General features: G+C 37.6%; 1 protein-coding gene across 1 annotated transcript in view; it reads right to left on the reverse strand.

Annotated features, from left to right (window-relative positions):
• The window catches only part of TMEM163 (transmembrane protein 163), a 304,131-nt gene extending 301,602 nt beyond the window's left edge, over positions 1 to 2,529 (reverse strand). The window contains exon 1 of the mRNA XM_074301879.1: positions 2,256 to 2,529. The gene's annotated coding sequence lies outside the window, so the exon portion shown is untranslated. The remainder of the gene's footprint in view (positions 1 to 2,255) is intronic.
• Between the last annotated feature and the right edge of the window lie 3,471 nt (positions 2,530 to 6,000).

A 6,000-nucleotide genomic window follows, 5' to 3' on the forward strand; every position in this document is an offset into this window, starting at 1 on the left:
ACCATTCCCCTCCTTTTCTTTCCTCTTTTTCCTTATTCTAATACTTAGGTAATTCCTAAGTCCAATTGTATTATGTTGTATATAAAGAATGTTTCCTTAGGAACTGAATCAGGACCATGATCATTGTAATATTCTATTAGTTGCTCATTCACTAATTCCCACTTATCTGGCTCTAATTTTTCTTCTTTAGATAGTCAAGGAGACATTTTAATGTTTTGAAGAGTTCAATGATCTGCTCCCAGATTACAATCAAACTTTGCCTCTTTATTAGCTTAACTATGTTTTCTACACACTTCCCTTGGGGTAGGGAAGGGTTTTTTTCCCTGAGTTTTTGCCCCATTTCAGCTGAGAAATGAAAGTAACTAGTTTAGCCCTTACCAAATTTTCCTGCTTGTCTATTTTTGTACTTACCCTATTTCTGGGTCACAGGATCTCACAGGGACTTCTTCACTGGGCTTACAATCATGTCAGTTGAGTTTAAGTCCTTATTTCAGGCACCAAAATGTAATGTTCTTTCTGACTAGGTTTCTGGAGGTCTTGGGACCAGCCTTGGTTTCAGTAGAATAATCACCACAAAAAAATAGCCAGGACTAAAGTCCAAAGTCTATATTATCTCCTTCATAGTCTGTCTCCTTCACCTGGGGCCAGGTTAGCTTTCTGGGGAACCTTCAGACAGGCCTTGGTCTCAGTGAAGAAGTGAAGGACAGGCCAGTCACCACTAGGGAATCTGTCTTCAAGTCCCTTCAAGTCCTCTGTAGGTCTGACTCTGACCTCTTAAATACTCTATTACAATTAAATCAATTCATCACACTGAGTATAAGCCAATCATTATATACCTAGGGAACCATTATTTGTTCTAAGATTAAATCAATCATACTGAACTAGAGAATTATTAATCACCATGCTAAACTAGATAATCATTGTCTTATCAATTCCACCTTGTTGTAAGAATCCTTGCCTCAAGTATATTTCTCCAGAGTTTTGGCCCATTACAAATATGAATATGGCTGACATATGTAAATTTCTCTCTTTTTTGACTCTTTAAGTTTGACTTTGTTTCATTCCTTTTTTTCATAAAAACTTTTTACTTTTAAATTAAATATCTAGTCTTTTCTACAAATAGAGATACTAAGTATATTTTAGTTAGTTTATCTGACAAAAAAGCATTGGAGGAGTCATATGAATGATGAATGATAGATCTGGGTCTCTGTGGTATCTCCATATCCTAGATGCACAAATATGTTTTGTGTTTTGTTTCAGTCCTGGAGTAATCATCATAAAATTAGAAATCTGGAGATATGGAGGAAAGTATTCATGGATCACATAAACAATAGACAATTGGTTGGTAAGCAGCCAAGGAACCTCAGATTCAATTCTCTGTTTGTCTGAAATTTTCTAATTGAAACCTTCCCTTTTTAATTTAGAGAGCATGATCACTCCTAAATCTTTGACCTCTGAAATGAAATGAGTATATTTACTTGCCTACTCTAATCTACAATCCTTACATTGCCTCCACTAGGAATTATACATTAGTGAGAAGTGAATAAGAAACTCATGCTTCTACCAGAAATTTGCCTCAAATCAAAGTCACCTCTTAATCTGCTAATTAGTAGCCCTTGATATTAAATTTCCCCCCATCTGTCCAGATTCTAACAAAACTGGAAGACGTTTTCACCTAGCATTGTAAACTTGTACATAGTAGGTGCTTAATAAATGTTTGTTGCATTGGATTGGGTTAAATTCAATTGAGTTATCTTGGATTGGTTGGATTAGGTTGGATTTCCGATCTGAATGTATGATAATGATAACCTTACTCCACCATTTTCTTTCTCTGCCTCTTAACTCTGCTCTTCTCATATCCTGTCCACCTGCCTGGTGATAGATAATCTTGACCTGTGTTAGCTCTCTGATTTCTCACTGCAATCCATTATTTCAGAGTCATTTCTCAAAGCTTTGCCTTGACTCCACATTCCCTCTGCTACCTTATAGTGCCATGGAAATACAAGATACCATAGACCATGAATCAAGTATTAAGAGAATGAATAGTCCCAGAATCCACAGATAAAGAACAGTAAGTAAATGAGCCAAGTTGGAAAAGAAAAGGTGAAACCTGACAAAATTATCATAAATTCCTATCCTCTAGTTCTCCAGCCTTCATCCATCACCATCAAACATTTTAACACAAGTACTATCTCTTTAAAACCATACTCAAGCAGACAACAAAAGCTCTGTAAGAAAACAAATTAAAAGTGTACCTGAATACTCTTCATCCATCTTCTAAAGCCAATTTTTTTTCTATCAGCCAATAATTTGTTGGAATTGTTCAGAATTCATTTCTTTGTTTTCTCCTTAGTTTTTTCCTCCTCTCCTATGAGGATTGAAAATCATGACTGCTCATGGGTAGAGACACATTGATATCTTTGGATGAAAGGTGCTATTCTAAGCAAGAATACTCCTGGTTGTAGTTGAATTTTAGAATTTCTATCCAAAGTGGCACCATCTCAAGAGACTGTAATGTTTTGTAGTCCCTTGTGAAACTTGAGAATTGTTGCTAATTTTGTGCTCCTAGTTTCTTGAAAATATGTTGCAATTCTCCCCTCCTCTTGCTTTCAAGTACTATTCTCATTCTGAATTTCCTCCATTTATTGCCTCTCTTATCTCATAAAGGGAAACTCTTCAAAATACTGCCAAACTGTTCCAGATCCAAACCAAATACAAGCAAGACAAATATACAAAATCTTGAAGTCACCCTCTAAAAACTATGGGTGGCTGTATCTTACAAAGGGTTTCTGCCCTAACAAGAAGTCTACAAAGAGCTATCATTGATTTTAAAAAGCTCTGAACTTAAAGTCTACAAATTTATTTTTAATATATTTTGATAATTATTTCAATACAGTTGGTTTCCTTTGTAATCCTACATATTTTATTTTATGCATTTAAAATATTCTGAGGAAGGGTCCAGAGACTTCTTGAGAATGGCAAAGGGATCCTTCATACAAAAGAGGTTAAGATCTGGAGAAATTTGAGAAACAGTTGTTCAGGGTTATATCACACCTCTTGGTTCTTGGGAGAGACGATAAATTTTTCTTCTTAGTTAAAAGTCAAATTGTGAGGATATATCAAGATTAATTTTGGCTCCATAGGGTCAATGATACACAAATCTCTCCTTGTGTTAGAGATTCAGAATGGTTCATATATCATCAGATGCGATGTTTAGTTTATTTAATTTTTGTTTGTTATTTGTGGGAGAGGTCTGGAGGATGGAAGCAAAGTAAAGTTAGTTTATTGAAATTAACAATTGTCCAGAGAACTCAGTTTGTTCACTCACTGTTATAATGTCCTGTAATAATTCTAAATAATCTAATTGTCTGCTTCACAGGGGACTACTAGAAAAGGACATTCCTTGTCAGGTGATAATTGGTCTCCATTATGATAAAAAAAAAAAAAAAAAAAAGCTTCATTTTCTTCTGGCTACTTTTTGATTTCAATTCCATTCTAATTCCTCCATTGCCTGATATGTCTGCTTTTGGCTGCTTTGCTCAACATTGTGTCACACCTCTTCCAACCCAGCATGTGCTCGGTTCCTGCTCCTGCTTCCTGCCTTGGATTTCCCGCCAATCCCCCTTACAGAGACCTCCTTCAAGAGCTTCTGGCCAACCCTCCCTGGCTCCTAGGCTGCAGCTGCTGGCAATTAACTCCCTCATTTCCTGCGATGGGTTAGCCAGCCCCAGGCACGAACACAGGCATTGATTCTGCTAGGGAAAATGATTTCACTTGTGCAGGTTTGGTGAGCATAGAGTAAATAGGTCTTCAGCAAGGTGATTGGAATTCTTATCAAATAGTAGTTCATAGAGGAGAGGGGAAGGGAGGGAAGGGGAGGGGAGGAGAACATTTGTTAAGTACTACAATATGCAAGGCACAATATAGTGCTGCAGCTTATTCATACTCACACCGTGTGCTCTTCTGCTGACTTTTGGGTGACCCTCAATTTTAATTCTTTGCTCCTTGTGTTTTGCCATTGATTGTGACAGCATCAGAAGAATAGTTGTTTTGTTTTAAGATGGTGTTTTATTAAAGGGAGAAGCTAGGGAGTCATTAACCTGCTAAATATCACTGATTTGCTGCCATCAGCAGGTAAGCACAGGAGTCCTGGGTATAGTAGCATCCCCCAGACTATTATTGGCCCTATTTCCAACTCAGCTCCCCCAACCATTGTCCTAGAAGCAATATCTGTGGAAATTCAATCTAGCAACTGCCTCTTCAGGTGCCTCCTCAGCAACCACAGCTACTGAAAACCTAGAAAACAAAGTTCTTGCCAAGAGTTTTTGGTCCCATCAAAAGGCTCACTGTTAGGAACATACTGATTTTTTTATCAGTGGAAATGACATTAAAGATGCTGTTACTAGGGATCCTGGGAATTTCCCATCTAACTTGTAGCTGATATTGCCTCTATTAAAATGTCAATTTCTTGAAAGTAGGAACTATCTTGCTTTTCTATTTGTATCCTATGCATTTAGTATAATGCTTTGCACATAGTAAGTACTTAAGTTTTTTTTTTTTTTAATTTAGTTCATTCTTAAATATACTGCACAACTTTCCAAAGAAAAACTAGTCTTATATCCTCCTATACAATTCTGGGCTCAGTGAATTGTTCATTCAAGATGTGTCCTCAAGATCCATGTACTAATAAATCAAATCTATATGTTACCCATCATAGTCTGAACAAGAGGCAATCTTCATCCACTTGTTTTTTCCTCTGCAGAGAGTTAGACCAGACACTTCTGAAGTGCAAATATATCTCATATAAGAAGTTCTGCAACAACTTCAGGTGAAATCAAGAGACTTTCATCTGTAAACATAAGCATCTGGAGAACCTTAATAATTCTAGAAATTCCCTTCAAAGTTTTCACTTTGCACTGAACCTTTTCCATGATGATTGTAAACACCTTAGTCAGCATCAGCTTCCCTGTTTTATTCCTCACTTGATATTAGTGATCAGAGGACCCTTGAATGGCATTAATTAGGAGAGAACTACAATAGGGAATAGAAGTCAGAGAAAGTCTAGATAAGGCATGCATGTCCCACTGAAAATTGTCCCCAAGAGGTTTCTATTGTACTAGCCACTGAAAACAGCTGATTGCTGTAGCATTCTTATTCCAGGGTTGCTGTAGGAAGGGTATTTAAGGGAACCTGACAGAAGAGACAGGGCTGGTATATTACTTGGAGAACTAGTTAGAATTATATTGTTATATTGGGGAATAAAGCAAGAGAAGAGTTAAATGTAGCTTGTGGGGATAACTAGGCAGCACAAGCCCAGCAGCTAGAGCCCTTGGGTGTTTTCTCATGTGTGCATATATGTGCACTGTCTTCAGCTCTCTCTTTGGGAAAAATATCAGGGGAATTGTGGTTTTCGTGTCCCTAAAGGACTGTGTGTTTCTGTTCTCATGAGGTCTGCTGCCTGGAACATCTGTACCTACTAGGAGAGGCTATGATGAAAATTCATGCCCTAGATCAGCTTCCCAGCTGTTCCCAAATGATGCTGCCTGAATTCTCTTTCCATCTCTGGAACTCTGTGTGATTCTCTGGGCTTTCTCTGAGCTTTATCTTGTTGGAGCCAGACTTCTGTCTCTGGCCATTTCCAAAAAATACTACAGCACACCTTCCTTCTCTTTGGAAGGTAATCTCCTTGAGGGCACTGATTGTTCTTAGGACAGTGCCTGATAGCATTGGAGCCTAATAAATGTTTTTTCAGTCATTGCAAGAGATCATCCTTGGGAACACCCTCTGAGACCAAAGTTACACTGAAAAGGTTTTTCTCACCCATTCCTCTATTGGACTATTAAGTGTCTTGAAGTTAAAAATTGGATTTTTCCTTTTATTTGAATCCACTACACTTAGCATAGTTTTGGGTTCAAAGCAAGCACTTAATAAATGTTTGTTGACTTACTACTGCTTGACTGGCTGACTGGTCATCACAGGCCACAGGGGCCCTCATCATTA

Source organism: Sminthopsis crassicaudata, chromosome 3 (assembly GCF_048593235.1).
Source record: "Sminthopsis crassicaudata isolate SCR6 chromosome 3, ASM4859323v1, whole genome shotgun sequence".
Taxonomy (NCBI): Eukaryota; Metazoa; Chordata; class Mammalia; order Dasyuromorphia; family Dasyuridae; genus Sminthopsis; species Sminthopsis crassicaudata.